The sequence below is a fragment of the Solanum stenotomum genome, chromosome 2 (assembly GCF_019186545.1).
Source record: "Solanum stenotomum isolate F172 chromosome 2, ASM1918654v1, whole genome shotgun sequence".
Classification (NCBI taxonomy): domain Eukaryota; kingdom Viridiplantae; phylum Streptophyta; class Magnoliopsida; order Solanales; family Solanaceae; genus Solanum; species Solanum stenotomum.
In genome coordinates, this window is record NC_064283.1 from 64,738,780 (window position 1) to 64,761,947 (window position 23,168).

General features: G+C 35.2%; 2 protein-coding genes and 1 long non-coding RNA gene across 5 annotated transcripts in view; 2 read left to right on the forward strand and 1 right to left on the reverse strand.

Annotated features, from left to right (window-relative positions):
* The window catches only part of LOC125856610 (disease resistance protein RPP13-like), a 228,901-nt gene that overhangs the window by 13,307 nt on the left and 192,426 nt on the right, over positions 1 to 23,168 (forward strand). The gene's annotated exons all lie outside the window — the stretch shown is intronic.
* Positions 1 to 23,168, forward strand: part of LOC125856617 (disease resistance protein RPH8A-like) — a 227,377-nt gene that overhangs the window by 11,669 nt on the left and 192,540 nt on the right. The window lies entirely within an intron of this gene.
* On the reverse strand, positions 4,458 to 6,712 carry LOC125856621 (uncharacterized). The gene is made up of 3 exons (XR_007445539.1): positions 6,602 to 6,712; positions 6,076 to 6,153; positions 4,458 to 4,843 (listed from the first exon to the last, which is right to left on the reverse strand). It is a non-coding gene; the product is annotated as an uncharacterized LOC125856621 (long non-coding RNA).

Consider the following 23,168-nt stretch of genomic DNA (forward strand, 5'->3'; position numbering starts at 1 on the left):
CCAAAGAACAGGCAGGGTAATGGGGGTAATAGAGCCCAGTCGTCTTCAGTCGCTGCACCAGACAAGGCTACACCTAGAGGAGCTACTTCTGGTACTGGTGGAGGAGCAAACTGCCTCTATGCAATCACCAGTCGCCAAGAGCAAGAGAACTCTCCAGATGTTGTCACTGGTATGATCAAAGTCTTTACTTTTGATGTTTATACTTTGCTAGACCCAGGAGCAAGTTTGTCTTTTGTAACTCCTTATGTTGCAAATAAGTTTGATGTTATTCCTGAGAAACTTTGTGAACCTTCTATGTTTCTACACCTGTTGGGGAGTCTATTCTAGCAGAAAGAGTCTATTGTGATTGTCTTGTTTCCATCAATCACAAAGACACCATGGTTGATCTAGTTAAGTTAGACATGATATATTTCGATGTCATTCTAGGTATGGACTGACTTTATGCCTGTTATGCCTCAGTTGATTGTAGAACTCGAGTAGTCAAGTTTTAGTTTCCAAATGAGCCAGTCTTAGAGTGGAAAAGCAGTTCAGCAGTGCCCAAAGGTCATTTCATTTCGTACCTTAAGGCAAGAAAGTTAGTTTCCAAGGGGTGTATCTACCACTTAGTCTGAGTTAATGACTCAAGTGTTGAGGTACCTTCTATTCAGTCAGTTCCTGTAGTAAGAGAGTTTCCAGAAGTCTTTCCTGATGACCTACCCAGAGTCCCTCCTGAGAGAGAAATAGACTTCGGTATAGACATCATTCCAGATACTCGTCCTATATCTATTCCGCCATACAAAATGGCACCAACAGAGTTGAAAGAGTTGAAAAAACAGTTAAAAGATTTGTTAGACAAGGTCTTCATTCGACCAAGTGTCTCACCTTGGGGCGCTCCGATCTTGTTTGTGAGAAAGAAAGATGGTTCCCTTAGGATGTGTATAGATTACCGTCAATTAAATAAGGTTACCATCAAGAATAAGTATCCTCTTCCAAGGATAGATGATTTATTTGATCAACTTCAGGGTGCCATCTATTTTTCAAAAATTGACCTCAGATCAGGCTACTATCAGCTGAAAGTTAGGGAATGTGACATTCCAAAAACAGCATTCAGGACTAGATATGGTCATTATGAGTTCTTGGTCATGTCCTTTGGTTTGACCAATGCACCAGCAGCGTTCATGGATCTTATGAACAGGGTCTTCAAACCTTATTTAGATATGTTTGTTATCGTCTTCATTGATGACATACTAATCTATTCAAGGAATAAAGATGATCATGCTAGTCATCTCAGAATAGTTCTTCAGATTTTGAAGGATAGAGAGTTGTATGCCAAGTTCTCCAAGTGTGAGTTTTGACTTGAGTCTGTGGCATTCTTGGGTCATGTTATTTTCGGTGATGGTATTAGAGTTGATACTCAGAAAATTGAGGCAGTGCAGAATTGGCCTAGACCCACATCTCCAACTGATATTAGGAGTTTCTTGGGATTGGCTGACTATTATAGGAGATTTGTTGAGGGTTTCTCGTCCATTTCTTCTCCTTTAACGAAGTTGACTAAAAAAACAGTAAAGTTTCAATGGTCTGAAGCTTGTGAGAAAAGCTTTCAGGAATTGAAAAAAAGGTTGACTAGTGCCCCATTTTTGACCTTACCAGAGGGTACTCAAGGTTTTGTGGTGTATTGTGATGCATCTAGAGTTAGTTTGGGTTGTGTGTTAATGCATAATGGCAAGGTGATAGCTTATGCCTCCAGACAGTTGAAGGTTCATGAGAAGAATTATCCAACCCATGACTTAGAGTTGGCTGCTGTAGTTTTCACCTTGAAAATTTGGCGACACTACTTGTATGGTGTTCATGTTGATATATTCACTGATCACAAGAGCTTGCAATATGTGTTCACTCAGAAAGAGCTCAATCTCAGACAGAGGAGGTGGTTGGAATTACTCAAGGATTATGACATGAGTATTCTTTACCACCCGGTAAAGCTAATGTGATTGTTAATGCTTTAAGCAGGTTATCTATGGGTAGTACCACCCATGTTGAGGAAGAAAAGAAGGAGTTAGTCAAAGATGTGCACAGATTTGTACACTTGGGAGTCAGACTTATGGATTCCACAGAAGGAGGAATAGTGGTGACGAACGGGACTGAATCATCACTAGTATCAGAAGTGAAGGAAAAGCAAGACCAAGACCCCATTTTGCTTGATTTGAAGGCAAATGTTCAAAAGCAAAGAGTATTAGCTTTTGAACAAGGGGGAGATGTTGTGTTGAAATATCAAGGTAGATTGTGTGTACCAATGGTGGATGAACTCCAAGAGAGAATCATGGAGGAAGCTCATAGCTTCAGATATTCCATCCATCCGGGTTCCACCAAGATGTATTTTGATTTGAAAGAAGTGTATCGGTGGAATGGCATGAAGAAGGGCATTGTTGAATTCATTGTTAGGTGTCCAAATTGCCAACAAGTGAAAGTAGAGCACCAAAGGACGGGTGGTTTGGCTCAAAATATAGAACTTCCAGAATGGAAGTGGGAGATGATTAATATAGACTTCATCATAGGGTTACCAAAGTCTCGCAGGCAGCATGATTCTATTTGGGTGATTGTCAATAGGATGACGAAATCAGCCCATTTTTTGCCGGTAAAGACTACCAACTCAGCATAAGATTATGCTAAGCTTTATATTCAAGAAGTGGTAAGACTTCATGGGGTTCTGGTCTCCATTATTTCATATAGAGGTGTGCAATTTATTGCACAGTTTTGGTAGTCATTCCAAAAAGGCTTGGGTTCAAAGGTGGACTTAAGTATTGTCTTTCATCCTCAGACAGATGGGCAAGCAGAGCATATTATTCAGACATTAGAAGATATGTTGAGGGCCTGCATGATTGATTTCAAGGGGAATTGGGATTATCACCTGCCTCTCATAGAGATTGCTTACAACAACAATTTTTATGCTAGCATCCAAATGGCTCCTTATGATGCTTTTTATGGGAGAAGATGCAGATCTCCTATTGGATGGTTTGAAGTTGGTGAAACAGGGTTGATAGGACCAGATTTGGTTCACCAAGCTATGGAAAAGGTAAAGGTGATTCAAGAGAGGCTAAAAATGGCACAGAGGCGTTAAAAATCCTACACAGATGTTAGGATAAGGCCACTAGAGTTTGAAGTAGATGATTGGGTGTATTTGAAGGTTTCACCCATGAAGGGTGTTATGAGGTTTGGTGAGAAGGGGAAACTTAGCCCCTGGTATACTGGACCTTATCGCATAGTCAAGAGAATTGGCAATGTAGCTTATGAGTTAGACCTACCTCAAGAGTTAGCAACAGTGCATCCGGTGTTTCACATCTCTATGTTGAAGAGATGCATGGGAAATCCTTCATTAATAGTACCAACAGAAAATATTGAGATCAAGGATAGCTTATCTTATGAGGAGATTTCGGTCCAGATTCTAGATTGCCAAGTTCGCAAGTTAAGGACAAAAGAGGTTACATCAGTCAAAGTCCTTTGGAGGAACCGATTTGTTGAAGAAGCTACATGGGAAGCTGAAGAGGATATGAAGAAGAGATATCCATATCTCTTTAAATTCGGAGAAAGTGCGGACCAAGTACTAATTCTCTTCTTAGTGCTAGCTCCTTGAATTATTGAGTAAGCATGTGTTACTTGTTTTGCTTGTTGAGTGTTGAACTTGATGTTACTACCCTTAGCATAGTGAAATAAAGCTCATTCGAGGACGAATGTTCCCAAGGGGGAGATATTGTAACATCTCACACCTAGAAACGACTAGAAAGAGTTTTAAATCAGAAAATAATCATTTTTGCAAATAATGTGGAAATCTGGAAATTTTGTCTAAGTTAAGAAAGTGAGTTTTGGTCATTTTCAAACGACCATAACTCCTAACTTAGGATGAGTTAGGAGTAGTTCTTGATATGGTTAGAAATCCCTTGGGAAGATCTTTCCAATGCCACCAAGTTTGCGCAATTTCGACATTGTATAAGTGAGATATGCTTTTCGGAAATTAGGTTGTTGGATTGAGGAAAGTCCCAATCCGGATTTAGGATAGGGCAAAGTAGTCTTTTCTCTAATTAAATTCCTAATTCATTTTTAGGGATTTATTGGGGTAAAAACAGAACTTAATTCAGTTTTGGAAAATTAGAATACACTTAGGGCTTGGAGAAGAGAGAAAGAAAGAAAGAACGGGAGAAAAAAACAAGATTTGCCAAGAACGATCGATTTTGGTTGTGGATCCGGCAAGGAATTTATCCGACAAGGTATGTGAGTCTCTCATAGCGTTGGGTTCATTTACCCACGCGCCAAACATGTTTAGTTTCAGCGCAATTCGTCCTAAAAGAGTTTGAAAGTTGATGTTCTTAACATGAATTCTTGAATTTAAATGTTGTTCTTGAATTGGGTTGAATTATGGAGTTTCTGAGATCTTTACGTTGTGCTTTAGAGTTACTTTGAGTTAATTTCTTGAGTACATACTGTCACGACCCGATTTCTCAAGTCATGATGACACCTACTATAACCCACCAGTAGGTAAGCCAACCCGTAACCCGGAACAACAAGTAATGGGTCTGAGGGTAGAAACTAAACAAGAGTAGGCAAATAACAATATAAACAGGCGGAAGCAAACCAAAAACATATATACAAATAAAGATCCCTCCCAGAACCTGGAAGTCACTAGTACAGAGCTACTAACAAAATGAGTACAAGTCCCAAAAGTGGACAACAGAGACTGGACTGTCTCGAAAGGTAAAAGACAAGTCTATATATACAGATGGAGACTGAAATAGTACAAAATGTCGTGTGCTCACTCCCGTCTCCGGATCAGTCTGCTCCAAGCTCGATCAACGCTGGCTACTAGTGCCCGGACCTGCATCACGAAATAGATGCAGAGCGTAGCATGAGTACCAAAACAACAGGTACCCAGTAGGCATCATAGGCCGACTGAACTTGAAAAGTAAAGGCAATATGAAAAGAAGGAATAATACAAACCGAGGGTCAAGAACTAAAATCTAACTAACAATGGAATGCACACGAGTGTACAAAGAACTAACTAAAGTAATCTATAAGCTAACTACACCTAACTGGACCCCCATAAGCCCAGAAGGTACACTCGTGCGCAAGTTAAATAAAAACCCGAACGGACCCCCATAAGCCCGACGAGTACACAGAATAACTATAACTAAAGAGAATTGCATAAAAGAACCCAAGAACGAAGAACATCGAACCAGAACCTCAACCCTAATTAGTAGAATCTGACAGCACTGAGGCCGGACCTCGAACCGGATGCTCAGCAGAAGTACCCAAGTAACCAATCACAAGTATCAAGTATAAGAGGCCGGAACTCTAACCGGATGCTCTATATAGGTGTCTGAGCAATAGAGGCCGGACCTTAAACCGGATGCTCTATATAAGTATCTGGGCAATAGAGGCCGGACCTCAAACCGGATGCTCTATATAAGTGTCTGGGCAATAGAGGCCGGACCTCAAACCGGATGCTCTATAAATGTGCCAATGTAGCTGCTGAAAGAGTCCCAATTGATCCATACTCATAAATATCTGTGGAACGCCGTCCACACATAGCCAATCAATGAAAGTCCTTGGAACCAAATCGAAAATCAAATTAAAATCGCGAAGTAGAACTAGTGTCGCCGATGTAACTCGTGAAGCCGTAACATCGAAGAAAATAAGGATAACTATAGTCGGAGAGAGAGTATCGCTTAACTAAGACCCAAACTATCAGACTCAAGTCTGCTACACCAGTCTACAAGGATCTAAGCCGACCGAGCGACGTCGGGGCAAAACTAAGGCCTATTGGATCCGAATAATGTATTTCTAAGGCAAGCCCTAGTCAAACCTAAACTAAGGCCCAACATTCTTCAAATAAACAATAATTAAGCATGCAAGCACTCCACATAGCGAGGAGGGTCCGTTAATAACACAAAGCATGCTCACAGTTACCGGATAATTCCCGAAATAGGCCTAAAACATGATTTCTTAACACCTATGCAAGATTCAATGACTACCCAACCCAAATCCCAACTAATCAACATGCATTCACATTCTCGAGCTCAATCTAAGAGAGGGAAAACCGTAGCCTACCTTAAAGCCGATCACACGCGCTCCAAAATCACTCCTCCGGAGATTTTCCTTTCCGAAAGGTCTCGAAACGCTTCCCCGCTATCAAAAATAGTATCACAACGTTAATACGGTCGTTTAGACACCAAAATCACAACAAACAGAGACGGGTCAATTTTGGAGTCAAAACGGGAATCGTGGGACCCACACAGAAAATTCCGAAATTAACCCCAAAAGTGGGTCCTAACCAGTTCCCCCAGCTCATTTCCCATAATGGGACACAATTCGGGGCTCGGGAACAACACAATACCAACATACAACTAAAACCCAAATTTTCTCAAAAATCGAAATGGGACAGCAGTGTATTTACCAAAAACGAGCGATCTACAGTAAAATCTAACAACACCACAATGTTCTCCTCGAAAAACCACTCAAGATAGCCTCAAAAATCACCAAAATCGGATCTAAAATGGCTAAGAAAACAAGTCTCAAAATTTCCAAAATCAAGTCACAAAAAGAGGTCTGGCAGCAGGTATTTTTCGAAAATTACCTCAAACGGGGACTCCAAATCACTATCCGAGCTCACCAACACGTTGCCCTCGAAAAATCTCACAACTTAGCCTTTTGGATCACCCAAATCGGTTGAGAGATGAGAGAGAGATGAGAGTTTGAAGTTTGGGAAATGTGGCTGATTTTCTGCAATTTATTGCAGAAAATCTGCAACATTTCCAAAACTTTAAATTCCGACGGGGTGCTTCGATCTCGTTCGGAACCCCGTGCACGCAAACGAGATATGCAACCATACCAAATTCGATATTTCAGACTCAACGGCGCAGTCGAAATTTCCATCAGAGGTCATTTCGATAAAAAGTGGGTCCCACTTCCAAAAGCCCTTTTAAGTCAAAACCCACAAAAGGGCTCGGAAAGATATCGAAAATCTCCAGACACAAAAGAAGGGTCAATCTAGACCAAACTCGACATTCCGGAGCTAACCACACTGACGGAATTCTCATCCGAGCGCGTTTACTCAAAATGTTGACCAAAGTCAAACTAAAGCCAAAAACCAAAGGCTAAAACGCCTAATCACACCGACTCACACTGAAAACCTCGGGAGTCATGTCGACCATGCTACTAGCCTAAAATGACCCTTTCGGAGCTGATGGAATCGTCAGAATTGGATTCCGATGTCATCTTCTTGAACTTTTGATCGAAAATGATCGTTCAAGGTTCATAAGCTCCAAAACACAAAAACTCGCACCAAGACCAAACGAACGACCAGGTGACCGAACTGTCAGTCCCAGCAAGTCATAAATGACTTGGGGTCGCTATAGGAACGCTCTAAATGACACACAGAAGGCAAGACACAGAAATGACCATGAGGGTCATTACACATACGCTGGGTATTGAGATCTAACATGAGTTTGAGGAAAATATTAGAGTTTAGGCGAATTGGGGCTGGAAAACGAAGAAGGAAAAAGTCGAGCATGCTTCGTCAAACAAGTCCGTGTCGCGGACTTGCTTCCCTAGTGACAAAAAAGTTTCTCTGCGTCGCGGGTAAGACGCGAACTCCTCTGTCTCAAAATTTAATTTCACGAGTATTTATGTAGAAACATCTCCACGTCGTGGACTTGTTCCAAGATGGTGATTTCGTAACTTTTCTCAAGTTTAGCTAGTTGAAATCATTCCTAAACATCATGAGGTCTGTCCAAACACAAATCATAATCCTTGAATTCATAATTTAATTCAAGGATCAGTTAAGAGTCAATTCAAGTAAGAGTTCAGATCAAAGTCAAGAGTCAAGTAAGAGAAGTTTATTTCAAGTTTTCATAAGTCTTTTACAAACGTTTTAACTTTGTTTTAAGACTTAAGTTTGAAGTTAAGCAAAGAGTAAAGAGTAAAGTTTGAAGTTCTTTTCTTCAAGAGGTATATGGGGACTATGTATTCCCAAAGAAGTTTAAAAGAAATGTTTTCACATTTAAACAAGAACAGAAACTGAGATTTCCAAAGAGCCTTCGGGCTAGTTTTCAGAAAAGAGTAATAGCTTTCTAAATGAAGCAAAAAGGGAAACTGAGATTTCCAAGATAGCCTTTGAGCTAAGTTTTTGAGCACCAATCTCAAATCATAGAAGATGTATGTTTTAAAAAAATAAGAGCTAGTATGTTTTGGGAGTAGTATTGAGTACCGAATTGGGGGAGCGTTCAAAGAACCCACAACCCCTATAGAACCATGTAGCCATCATAGGTATAAAAGGATCATACTTTTTAGATGAATCCTTTTTAAGATAGACTAGTGGATCCATTAGGCAGTTCAGGTTCTATACCTTTGGCCGGGTATAGGATGCTCTGGCAGCGTGAGATTGATCGTTGTATCATCACTATACCTCTTATGTGATGGTTATCGGTTAGAGAAACTCCCACAGCAGTTATTGTAATTTCATATACATCAGTTCATTTGTATTTCTATATTCATCTCAAATTTATTGTATCTTTGCATACACACAGAGTTTATAGCATGTTTTAAACATCTTTTCTTTATATTGCACTTGTTTTAAATTACTTTATATTGAAATGAGTCAGTCAGGTTGAGTTGAGTTGAGCCAGGTAAGTTATTTAGTTCCTTCAGATTCTTTCTAGCCTATGTTGCTTAGCATTCCAACTCGCATACTCGTACATTCAATGTACTGAAGCCAGTTGGCCTGCATCGTATTATGATGCAGATACAGGTAACCAGAATCAGCATCCAGCGCCTCGTTGATCCAGTTGAGCAGCTCAGAGTCAGTGGTGAGCCTTCTTGCATTCTGGAGGACTCTTTTATTCGCTTTCAGTCTTTCATTTATTAGGATGTTGTGGGGTTTGTCCCAACATCCATCTCAGTATTTTAGAGGCTTCATATACAGTTAGATAGTTATTAGCTCAGATGTCTTTCTTTATCTTTCAAATGTTGTTTAAGACTTAAATACCATTTTGGCCAACTTATTATTCTTTAAGTTATTATTTGAGGCTATTTCATTGAGTAAAGTCTTCCGCTGAGTTAAGTAATCCAGGCCAAGGGTTAGCTTGGGGCCAACAATGGTCTCCGAGTGCCGGCCACATCTAGGGTATAGGCTCGGGGCGTGACATTTTCAATAGTTTTTCTTTACAGGAAAGTAGATGGCACCATTTATCTTTGATAAGAGTCTTTACTTTGTAATAGTAACACCAAGTTTCACCCCTCTCGATAGTTGCCCCGAGTAATTTTATGATCAGTCGCTGAAGTTGGTTTGAGAATTTTAAACACAATTAGAATAGCGGCTAATATGCATCAGGTGTTTTAATTACCTGAAACAATGAATTGAAATATATTTTAGAGGTTATATTATTATTAGTTTATTATTATAATGGATTAGGAAAGAGAGTTGAGAATTTGAATATTGCAAAACTTAATTCTGCACCTATTTATACGTATGGTTGGACTTGGGAAGGAAGACTTGGTGGCTAATCATATGTAATGATGGCCACATGATCTTTAAGTAATTATGATAATTAATTGGTGATTTTGGTTTTTGATTTTTAGGCCGTATTTCGTATTTAAGTTTTCTGGTTATGACTCTAATTTTTGGGTTTCACAATTTTGTTATTAGTTGTTAAATTAGGATTCAAGTTTTGATATATCGGTATAGGTAATTAAATTGTAGGCGTATTTTATTATATGAATATTGTTAGATTTATAATATTGGAGAAGTTGAAACTTAATCATAGGCTTAAAATTTGGAAAATATGGGTATTGTTAGTTTCGAAATCTTATTGTGGTTTATTTGGAAAGATTGTATTGATTTGGAAGCCCAATGAAAGGGGAATGCTCAAGCCCAGAGTAATTGTCAATAAATTGAGGCAAGTGAATTTCTAAATCCTTGTTAAGTGCATAGAATCTCGTATTTCCTTGTGATATGTGTTGGGGAGTAATGAGAATTGGTGATGGGTTGACTTGTCCATATTGAATAATTCTAATGATGAAAGAAAGGGTAATAAAAGGTAATGTGATTAATTGTTGGTGTGTGATGTTGAGAATAGTTTGAAAAGTTTATTGACTCATTGTTGATGTTGTATCACGATTGTGTTGTTGTAAATTGTGCATTATTATGAAAATGGTTATCTCCTCATTATTTATGTGAACATGTCATTTGCATTGGTTCTGTGACATGGTTGTGATAAGTGTTATGTGAATTGAGGAAGAATAAGAAATTGAAAAGGATGTACCATTTCGAGGGACGTGTTGCGCGCCGTGACGGATACTATTATCGAGGGACGTGTCGTATACTATTATCGAGGGACGTATCGTACGCCGAGACGAATACTATTATCGAGGGTCGTGTCGCACGCCGCGACGAATGCATGTACAGATATGTCCCCGATGGGTCCCGGACTATGAGACAACGGGGGTGTATCGTTAGATCAGACATGTATCACTATAATTGACATTGCATTTCATTGCATTGCACATCTTTTATCATTGGTGAACTTGGTCTTGTGTGTTGTTGATCTTGTGAGTGTCTTTCTATGGAACTTGTGATTGCTGAATATTGAATTTGTTGTTGAGGATATGTAATTGTTAGAGTGTTGTTGTTTAGTTGTGAGTTATGTACATTGTGAACTGTTAGGTAGGACTGGTTTTATGAGGTTGTAGTTGTGGAGGTTCGGTTGGGGTGGTATGGAGTACATGTATTTTATTGCCTTAGCTTGTGTTTAGAAGTTTACTTGTTGAGTACCGTGTGGTTTGGTACTCACTCCTTTCTTCTATATTTTTGTAGGTTACTAGTCCGAACCTTCGTGATACTTTCTCTTATTTTCTTGTTTGAGACTTCTTGTAGAGGTTTGTGAGATAACTGCTTGTCATCTCAGCGGATCTTCTTTCTCCTTATTTATGATCCTGTTCTATTCTAGAAACAATGTCATTTGAGACTTGTATTTTCTTTCAATTTTGGTATAACACATTAGCGGCTTGTACACGTGACAACCAGATTTTGGGGGTTTTATTAAGTTGACTTAGTTATTCGCACTTATGATATTGTGAGATTTCAATATGTCTTACTTCCGCATAGTTTGTAATATTTGGATTTTAGGCTGACTTGTTTTGGTGGGATAAGACGAGTGTCATCACATCCATTTTTTGGATCGTTACACTAAAATTATACAATTTTTTTCTTAATGATTCTCAAATCTCATATGTTCTTTTTCTGATATTGAGGAATTTGTCGTTCAAATTGCGAGTTATTATATTTTTGAGGTTTTAAAACAATTTTGTTTATTATTGAACTTTTATTGTCTGTAATCGCCATTTGTTTTTTGGGTCATTTCCTATTGGATTTGAATATGCATGTACTAATTTTTCTGTTATACTTATTCATGTTTGGATTTAGGTAGTGAGATGCAATCTTAAGGATGATTTTGAGTAAAAACTCAAAGATAATGGACTATTATAGGCATTTTCTCCTCCATTTTCTCTTCAGGTTAAGAGTTGGTGCAACAAAGGTGTTTGATGGTATGCTTGAACCAAGTAAAAGATTTTTCATTAGTTTTTCTTACAGATTTTCTACAATATTTAGAATTTATTCTCTTCCCCTAACTAAAAGTCCATTACAACTACCTAATCTTTTCCATGGCATATGTTCTTTACTTCGATAAATGGCATACCATTGTGAAATGAAAATGTTGATAGATTACTATTTGAAAGTGAATATAATATTGATATGATATTTGTCATTACTTAGGTGTACAGTATAATTTTCCGGTGAAGGATATCCAAATGCTCCGCCCCTTCTTGATGCTCACCTGCATAGTGGGGAAGAGGTTGATGAGTATTTCGTCACCACTGTTTGCATCTAAGAATTCAATCCATTTTCCATTGTCAGATAGTTTTCCAAATACTTTACTACTTATGGTTTTGCGATTACTTATATGAAAGCGATACTTCTGGTGTTAGGATTACTAATACTTGTTCCAAAATAAGAAAAATAGAAAAATTAAATTATATATATACTTCTTTGGTATTTATTTATATAAATAAATTATTAATGAAAATTTTGCCAAGTCTATAACGTGGAAGTCCAATTGAAATTGTACTACATTATTAAAGCTGCTGATGTTTTAGTTATAGAAAGTATCGGAAGGAGCAGAATGTCAAGTTGAAAGTATTAAGAGAGGTAAATTAACAACGTGAAGATCGCATTTTGACAGAAAGGGAAAGTTGTTTCCCCCTCCATCCATATATGTATTCCACTCCGCTTTGCGGGGCACGTTTGGAAGAGAAAGAGAAAGGCGCTTCGTCCTGGAAGAGAAGAGGAAGGAAATAACTAGTCTAAGTTTAGTAATGTTTTAAGATTAGTCAATTTTTCTTTGAGTCATTTTTTATCAATTGCGTACTAATTTATGTTGGATTCAATAATTGATTTAGGTTACCATCCAAATTCTAAGTTCGATAATATTAAAAGATCGAGTCAACATGACTTAGATATTTTTTTGTCTGTTTCTTTTTCTAATGACGTAATTATTTCTGCTCTATTATTGTTTACCAAAATTGTATTCAAACAAACAAACAACTTTTAAGTTAAAAAAAATAAAAAATCCCTAATAATTGATGGAGGTATATATTTTCATTTTGCATAATATTTTTTTTAACGGGGTCAAAAATTAAACACCACCCTTACAAAAGTCCACTCCACGTAAATTTCTGAAATTTAGTTGATCATAATAAGTTGAATAAATTCAACGTAGACACCGTATACGAATACATATTTTACCAAAAATAGAACAACACTACTGCATGGATGATGCAACTATACGGCAGATGCATGTATTCTTCAATATGTATGTATATCTAGCAGTGGCGGAGGCAGGAATTCTATCAAGGGGGTTCAAATAAAACATAGGCGAAATCCTGAACCCCATAAACCATTGAGCTACTCCTTTGACATATGCTCAGGGGGTTCAATTTTAAATATATACACGTACACAAAAAAATTAATCTTATATATATAGTGTAAATTTTTTTCCGAGGGGGGTCGAATGACCCCCCTGGACACACTCTACATCCGCCACTGATATCTAGTTGTTTGCGATAAATTTCAATGTGACAGAAAGTAAATTGCAATTAGAAATAAAATATGAAGAAATAAGAATATTTTATATATTGTTAAGTAGTTTGGGTACAATTATGTTCCTCCTTTGATCCTTGATTCTTTCTCTCATAACATTTATCAGGGTCGTTAGTAACATATTTCTCAAATTAGGATGATTTGGATTTGATCACTTAATGAATATTAAGTTAATTTGTGGAATATTCGAGATTCAAGATGATATATACCCTTTAATCTTTAGATAGGCATAAGCTAGGGTTTATGGTTAATAGCCTCCAAGAATTCTAACTGGAATCAAATGCATCTTTTAGAGTCCTAACTAGAATTGAACAAGTCTTATAGAATACCACAAATTTTCAATGTCTAGGTTTAACAATTATTTATATATATTTATATATATATCTTAACATAATTCCATGAAATAATAATCTACTCAATTCACTTTGGTTTGAACTGATTATTGACTCGCTTATTAATTAGCTCATATTATTACAATCAATCAAAAATTGGGCTAATATCTAACCCAAATTAATCTATGAGAGATCTCGTAAGATATTTCCAGAAAGACATTTTTCTATTTGATATGTTATACATAATTAGCCATAACGAAGAAAAATAATATTTTTATTAGATACTAAAAAATTATGAAAAAACAAATAAAACATAGTAAGAAATGAAAGGGTTGAGTTTTGACCTGCCTTCTAGATAATTTCACAAAATTAACTTTTGAACAGACTAATATTCCTCTTACTTATTAACTCAATCCATTTTGATCAGTCTAAATGCAGTTCATTTGTCATCGCTATATATAGTTATTTGATATGAGCCTAAAACAAGAAAGGGTCACTTACCATAAAAAAAAAATGATATCAACCATTTCAAAGAAGACTATCAAACCTTCTTCTCCCACCCCATCTACTCAAAGATGGCACAATCTTTCCCTTATTGATCAAGTTGTTGCTAATATATATATGCCCTTTGTTTTTTCTATCCAAACCATCAAGTGGCTTCAATCCCTAAACACCAATTATTTCAATTTCTAGCAAACTCTTTGTCAAAAACTCTTACATTTTACTATCCATGGGCAGGAACTCTAAAAGACAATGTCACTATTGAGTATGATGATCACGGTGCTGAGTTCTTCGAAGTTGAAATCAACTCATCCATGAACGAAGTTATTCATAACCCTGATTTGACATCTGGTGCCTTAATTGTTGCACAATTAAACCATTTCGAGTGTGGAGGAATCGCGCTTAGTCTTTGCATGTCCCACAAGGTGGTGTTAGAGTTTGCTCAATTTTTCTTTTAGTATAGTTTTTTCTCTTTTTTTCTTCTGATTAGTTCAAGATTTGCAATTATTAATTTCTGCATGCATGATGTCTTGTTATTTTATCCTAACAGGTGGGAGACGCGTGCAGCGCTTACTACTTCTTGGGGGATTGGGCTAGGTTAACTCGAGATCCAAAATTAACATTATCTCCTCCATACTTTGCTAAGGATTCACTAATGCCATCACCATTTGATGGTCCTCTGCTTTCCCATGTTATTGAGCCAAAAAAGAAAAGATGTATTCAAAAGAGGTTTGTTTTCTCTGAATCCAAGATAAACGCGCTTAAAGCCTTGGTTGTTGCAGAATCCTGCGTAAAAAATCCAACAAGGAACAAGGTCGTGAGTGCACTCCTCTACAAATGCGCGGCTTCTTCTTCTACTACCAATTTTGGGCGATCTCAATTAGTCCTACCCTTAAACTTGCGAAGTCAGGCAAGTTTACAACCACCACTACCACCAACAACCATAGGAAATATTATTACTATCTTTTCCACACCAATATATGAAAACTACGAACGAGACCTCAAACTGCCAAAATTAATAACCGATATGAGAAAGTCCAAACACGACCTCTCCACCAGAAACAATATACAAGAAAATATGTTTGTTAAAGAGATGTTGGAGGCATATACAACAGGTAAATTGCCATTCCAACAAAGGGATTGTGATGTTTATATGATTACTAGTATATTAGCATTCGAATTAGAAAAATTAGATTTTGGATTTGGGAAGCCTGCTAGAGCAAGCAAAGGAAGTGGTCNATTGGTAGGATAATGTCGATGATCCATTGGTAGGTTAATGATGATCCATCGGTAGGATAATGTCGATGATCCATTGGTAGGATAATGTCGATGATCCATTGGTAGGATAATGTCGAGAGCGAATCGCTCTTAAGTAGCGAGAAAAAACGTTAAACTACAAGAGAAAATCGCTTGTAAGTCAGCGAGATGATCCATTTTTTATGCCATTAACAATAGTTATAGCACAAACATATCTAGCTCCTTCTCTAGCGAAGTGTCCCTTTTGATTAAACCGAAAATTGAATGGCCCTTTATGTATTTTGAAGGAAAAAATTGATGTTTTTAACTTTGACTTTGAAATTTAATCATCCCAATATATATAACCCATGAACGAGTTTTTATATCAATTTTAAAATAAATAAAAAAGAAAAAAGAAAGATAATATATACTAGCAGGGAACTACATGTGATTACTACAAAAGATAAATTCGATATTTGGATCAATTGTCTTACCTTGCTATCATAACATTATTTTTATTTTTATCCATTAAAAAAAAATACATTTATATATTTATATTACTAGTAATATCTTTAATGTGTCATCACATAATTATCCCTCAATTAGTAAAATGTTTGGTCTTTTTTCATGTGAGAAACCCATATTGAGAAAGGAAATTAATACATTTTAGCTCAACTTTTAATTAATTAATGTCAAATTTAATAAAAATAAATAAAAAACAATCGTAGACAATCTCCAATTATTAGAATTTTACAATATGCATATATAATGGGTTATATAAATTTTGAGTTTGGCCTTTTATTTTTCTTGTTATTCCAAGTCCTCTACTTTATTTTATTTTTATTTTATATTTTTAATTTAATATTTTTTACTAGTAAAGTAATATCTTTAATGTGTCATCACATAATTATCCCTCAATTAGTAAAATGTTTGGACTTTTTTCATGTGAGTAACCCATACTCATTGAAAAAGGAAATTAATATATTTTAGATCAACTTTTAATTAATTAATGTCAAGTTTGATAAAAATAAATAAAAAACAATCGTAGACAATCTCTAATTATTATAATTTTACAATATGCATATATAATGGGTTATATAAATTTTGAGTTTGGCCTCTTTTTTTCTTCTTCTTGTGATTCTAAGTCCTCTACTTTATTTTTATTTTAATATTTATAATTAAATATTTTTTACTCGACTCATAGACCGAGTTGGACCAGTCCAATCTTGATTAAGCCTCACGAGTCGACGAGCTTATTTAGGTTAGGCTAAACAATTTCGTTCTTAAATGAATTTTTAATTTTTTTCAGCTCAATCCTATCAAATCGCAGATTAGGTTGGATTTGGGTGAAGCAATGGACCAAGTCCAAACTAACAGCTCCAAAATCTACGAGGTTTAGAAATAGAAAATCTTCTTAATTACAAAAAAATCAGCAAAAATGGCGGCATGCATACATAATGAATTGCCTATATGTTATGTATTGATACTGTATAAACAGTTATTTAATGTATCAATATTGGATAATATTATATAGTTATGTATTTATAATGTATAACAATGTATTTATATATATATATATATATATATATATTACCCTTGAGGTTAAGAGTTGGTGCAACAAAGGTGTTTGATGGTATGTAATGAGACTTCATCAAAGTAGTTGGTTGTTAAGTAGTTAAGAGGTGGTTAGGATGATTAAGGGTAGTATAGACTTTTCTCTTAAAAGTTGTTATAACTAATTCTTTCAATAGTTAGTTACATAAACAACTATAAATACATGTTCATGTCATTGTACAAGTTAGCCTTTTGAGCTCATAAATGGATTTCTTCTTTCTTCTCTTCTAGTAGCTTCTGTAAATCGTGTCTACGTTCAGTATGCTTGAACCAAATAAATGATTTTTCATTATTTTTTCTTACAGATTTTCTACAATATATTTCTCTGTCAATTCTGAAGATTTTGGTTCAACATTGACTTTCTTTGGCTTCTGATGGTGAGTCTAAGTTGTTATGATTGAAGATAAATGAAGATTATTATTGCACTTATACATAGTAAAATAATACCTACTTTTATGATAAAACTTTTTGGTGCTTTACTGATTGATTGGAAAAACATTGGCATATTTGATGAGAGAAGAGGAAAAAGTTAAGATATTGGAGATATTATCACTATCTTTTCCACACCAAGTTACAACCACCACTACCACCAACAATCATAGGAAATATTATCACTATCTTTTCCACACCAATATATGAAAACTACGAACGAGACCTCAAACTGTCAAAATTAGTAATCGATATAAGAAAGTCCAAACACGACCTCTCCACTAGAAACAATATACAGGAAAATATGTTTGTTAAAGAGATGTTGGAGGCATATAGAACAGGTAAATTGCCACTCCAACAAAGGGATTGTGATGTTTATATGATTACTAGTATATTAGCATTCGAATTCGAAAAATTAGATTTTGGATTTGGGAAGCCTGCTAGAGCAAGCAAAGGAAGTGGTCCATCTAGCAACACTTTTATCTTAATGAATACACCAGATGATGATCATGACAGAGGAGTTGAAGCCTTTGTAAATTTGAATGAAGAAGATATGTCTGTTTTCATCAATGACAAAGACCTCCTCCAATTTGCTACTCCATTTTAGGGGACAAGCCAAAATGAACTAAGTTGATAGTTGTTAGTTTAAATACAATGTTTGTTTTGATTGTTACTTAAATTTTACTGTATCGTATCATTTAAATCAATGGTTATGTAACGATCGATTTGGTGTGATCAGTTCATTACTTTAATATTTTCTTCTCATTTTATCGTTATTTATTATTTAAAAATCATATTTCATATTTTATCATATTTTAAAATAATAAAGTATGATACAATATAATACAGTACAATATAATAGATTATGAAATAATACCTAATTAACAACCATCCAAACAAAGTGTGTTTTTTTTTCTTAAGTAAGTTGAGTTAAAGTGTTCTATTTCTAAAGTTTGTTGGACCTTTTTGAGGTGCAATTTCCGTTTTATTTTTATCTATATTTATGCATTTTGGTATCTAGTGTTGTTTTTAGTTTGTAATTATGGAATTTGACTATACATATATTATTGGAGTTTTTGGTTAGTCTTTTTTTTTTTAAATCTCTATTAAAATTTATCAATCAGAATTTGTTATATGTGATGATGGAGATTTAAAGTACTCAATTTTGGTATATTTAGAAGGATTAAAATTATTTAAGAAAGAATTTTAAAGAAGACTTTGAACCTACCTCAAACATAAGAATTTTTATTTTATTTTCTTGTTAACATATTCAATTTTTTTATAAGTGAAAATTATAGTATAACATGACTATTAGATTCATTGTTTCACGATAATTTTATTGACCCTTTTTGCTCTGATTAAACATCATATTTGACTTCAGGTTAGAAATATTAATGAGACGGTTTTAAACGGTGTAGGACATGTATTGATCTTCGATCAACATTTTATAGAAATATCGCTAAAGACTTTAGCTATTAATCTGAATGTAATGACACTAATTCGATTGTCGCTAAATATTTTTGTGTCAATATTAAAAACATCTATTCCCACTAAATTAAATATCTCATTTGAACATTCATCTTCAATTTTGAATAATATGCATATTATTTTTGGCAAATATGAAAAAAAATTCAAACATTCATTTTGATTTTTAAACAACTGATCAATTATTTTGTGTTAGTGTGGCATTTTAATAATACTCCTTTTGTCCCTTTTTACTTGTCCAATTTTGACTTTTTACTTGTCATTTTTGACAAATCAAGTAAAAACAATATTTGTTTACCTATTATACCCACAATTTATTTAGAAAGTTAATGTTTTTGAAAAAAGTAAAACATATTTAATGAGTAAATTGATTTTGAAATTCCATCAATTAATAGGGGTAAAATGGTAAAACTACTATGTCAATTATTATTTTCTTAATAGGTTTGTCAAATAAAAAATAGACAAGTAAATAGGGACAGAGAAAGTATAAAACATCTGCATCTTCGCATTGCTGCATTAGAACGTTGGAGACATGTGTCCCTAATTACTCCATTTGGATTCAATGCTCATTGGACGTGGTTGCCATGACCATTAGTTCTTCATTCAATCTCATATTATTTTACTCGACTCGTCTAGAGTTTGTCCAATTACACATTGTGTTTCGGCTATTGTATTTTGAAGAGGATAAGTCAAAATGATTATTGCTAGACCGGTGAAAAGATTTATTGCAGTGGACTTGAATCTCCTTAAAGAGAACGAAAAATGAGTGTCTCACCTCAAAAATATTTTATTTTTTTATTTTTAATTTTCAGTTGTGATTTGTAATATGTAATTTCACCAACATTTTATACAATGAAAAAGGTCCAAAAATTCACTTAATATGAAATAGAGGAAGTAGTAATTTTGGCTTGGTGGACCGATCTAATTTAATTTGCTATTTGCTTTTGGAACCTGGTTAGAATGAGGCTGCAAGACTTAATTATTTCAAATTCACTCGGAATTTTGGCAACAATTGTAGGAGGTGTGATGTACATGCACTTATTTCAAGAGAGTGTAACACTTTTCAGTTGAGCCATTATATCAAAATTGTACAATTAGAACCTCGATATGATCTTATTTTGTTTATCATTGATCAAGATGTTCTTTTTTGCTTTTATTGAGGATTCTTTTTATTGTTTTTTGACACTTATATATAGTAGAGATTAGAGGTATTTGACCCTCATAAGAGATTGCGATTTTAGATAGTATATCCAAATATAACTTATAATCAAATCAAAACAAGAAATTTAAAAAAAGTATCATAACAAATGAAAACAACGTCCTGGCTAAACAAGAGTTTCTTCGCATGGAATGTTATATGAATTATCGATGAATAGATAGGTGTAGTACATGACTTCCATAATTTACCTTAAATTCCCATGTGCAACTAGTAGTTGTACTTTGACTAGCACATCTAATATCAATGTATTAATCAATATATATACTATAGAGTTAATTGGACTTACCATAAAAAAATCAAAATGATATCAACTATTTCAAAGAAGATTATCAAACATTTTTCTCCCACCCCATCTACTAAAAGATGGCATAATCTTTTCCTTCTTGATCAATTTTTAGGTAACATTTATGTACCCTTTGTTTTTTTCTACCCAATACATCAAGTAGCTACAATCCCAAAACACAAATTATCTAAATTTTTAACAAATTCTTTGTCAAAAACTCTTACATTTTACTATCCATGGGCAGGAAGTCTAAAAAACAATGCTACTATTGAGTGTGATGATCATGGTGCTGAGTTCTCCGAAGTCGAAATCAACTCTTCCATGGATAAAGTTATTAATCACCCTGATTTGACATTCCTTCAAGGTTTATCTTGTAGGGATTCGTCATCGTCAACATTTGGTCCCTTAGTAACTCTTGCACAATTAATCTATTTCGAGTGTGGAGGAATCGCTCTTAGTTTTTGCATGTCCCACAAGCTGGTGTTTTAGTATAGTTTTTTCTTTTCCTTCCGACTCGCTCAAGGTTTGCAATTATTAACTTCTGCATATATGATGTCTTGTTATTTCAATCCTAATAGGTGGGAGACGCGTGTAGCGCTTACAACTTCTTGAGGGATTGGGCTAGGTTAACTCAAGATCCAAAATTAACATTATCTCCTCCATACTTTGCTAAGGATTCACTAATGCCATCACCATTTGATGGTCCTCTGCTTTCCCATGTTATTGAGCCAAAAAAGAAAAGATGTATTCAAAAGAGGTTCGTTTTTTCTGAATCCAAGATAAACGCGCTTATAGCCTTGGTTGTTGCAGAATCCTGCGTGCAAAACCCAACAAGGAACGAGATAGTGAGCGCCCTCCTCTACAAATGTGCCGCTTCTTCTTCTACTACCAATTTTGGGCGATCTCAGTTAGTCCTACCCTTAAACTTGCAAAGTCAGGCAAGTTTACAACTACCACCACCAACAACAACCATAGGAAATATTCTCACTATCTTTTCCACACCAATATATGAAAACTACGAACGAAACCTCAAACTGCCAAAATTAGTAACCGATATAAGAAAGTCCAAACACGACCTCTCCACCAAAAACAATATACAAGAAAATATGTTTGTTACAGAGATGTTGGAGGCATATAGAACAGGTATATTGCCATTTCAACAAAGGGATTGTGATGTTTATATGATTACTAGTATATTAGCATTCAAATTCGAAAAGATTTTGGACTTGGGAAGCCTGCTAGAGCAAGCAAAGGAAGTGGTCCATCTAGCAACACTTTTATCTTAATGAATACACCAGATGATCATGGCAGAGGAGTTGAAGCCTTTGTAAATTTGAATGAAGAAGATATGTCTGTTTTCATCAATGACAAAGACCTCCAATTTGCTACTCCATTTTAGGGGACAAATTAAAATGAACTAAGTTGATAGCGTGCCAGTACACTGTTAGTTTAAATACAATGTTTGTTTTGATTGTTACTTATATTCTACTGTATCATATCGTTTAAATCAATCATTATGTAACGATCGATTTGGTGTGATCACTTTGTTACCTTAATATTTTCTTCTCATTTTATCTTTATTTATTATTTAAAAATCACATTTCATCTTTTATCCTACCTTTTCTAAAGTAAGTTAGTAACAACCATATTTTCTTAAACTTGAAGAACATTATAAAAATGATCAACTCATGACTACCTTAAGTTTTAATCTTGGGGAAAAAAACAAATGGACGATTTTTACATTTGTTTTGGATATTCCTAAAGGACATATCAAAACATGACTCCACTTAACAACAACAACATACCCAGTGTAATCCCACAAGTCGGGTCTGGGGAGGATAGAGTGTACACATATCTTACCCCTACTTCGTAAAGATAAAGAGGTAGTTCCCAATAAACCCTCAGCTTAACTAAAGCCTGCCAAACAGTTTGAAAAAGGATACAGATACAGGAGCAATAACAACAACAAATTAATGCGAAATGAAGAGTGTTACACAACATATTGGAGAAAGAACAGTAACGAAAACGAAATAATGCAATAATCGGCTACAAATACATCTATCTGAAACAAAAGTTTTAAAGTTCACAATCATACCATATGCACAATGGATGAAAAGAGGTATCTTCTGAGCTCTTTTTCTACAAGCCCACTTAACAGCAGCCTCTATATCAGCTGGCTGAGGTGACCTTGAATCCCAAGTAGGAATACACAAAAATGCATGATTTCCAGTAAACTCCAACATCCTAGGCATCTCACAAGTACAATCAATAATAGCAGGATTACCAGGTGGCAATTTATCAAGTGAACAAGGCCAACCCCCAACATACAACCCTTCAGAAATCTCACTATATGGAGGTTCCCCACTCTTCATTCTTCTCAAAGCTGAAAAGCCCCTAACAAAATACAAGTAAGGACTAAACATAACAAGTGACCAAATTGGAAATGTCCCATCTGAGTTTTCCCCCAAAAGAATTGGAAGATCAATTGAAGGGTTAGCAGCTAATGCTACCAATAAAGATGCCAATGATGCATACAAACAAGGTATTGACAATAATGGGTATCCATAATTCCTGAGAGTTGCAAATAATATGAATAAAGTTACTGACTTAGGCCTATAAGCACAGAAATTCCAACACCCATTTCAGTTCTTGACCAAAAGAATCGATTTTTAAGCCGAAAAATCAGATACAAAGTCGAAAATTCAAATGGGTTATACCCAATTCAAGAAAATACGAGAAGGGAAAATCTTAAGGCAAATAGGCAAAACAAAATTGAGTGTCTAATGGAGAGAAAGAGGGAAAATCAAGAAGACAGAGGCAAATCGCTTGATGAGAGGGGAAAGAATTAGGAATTGTTTGGTTGGGAGTTAGGAACCTAATTAGAAAAAT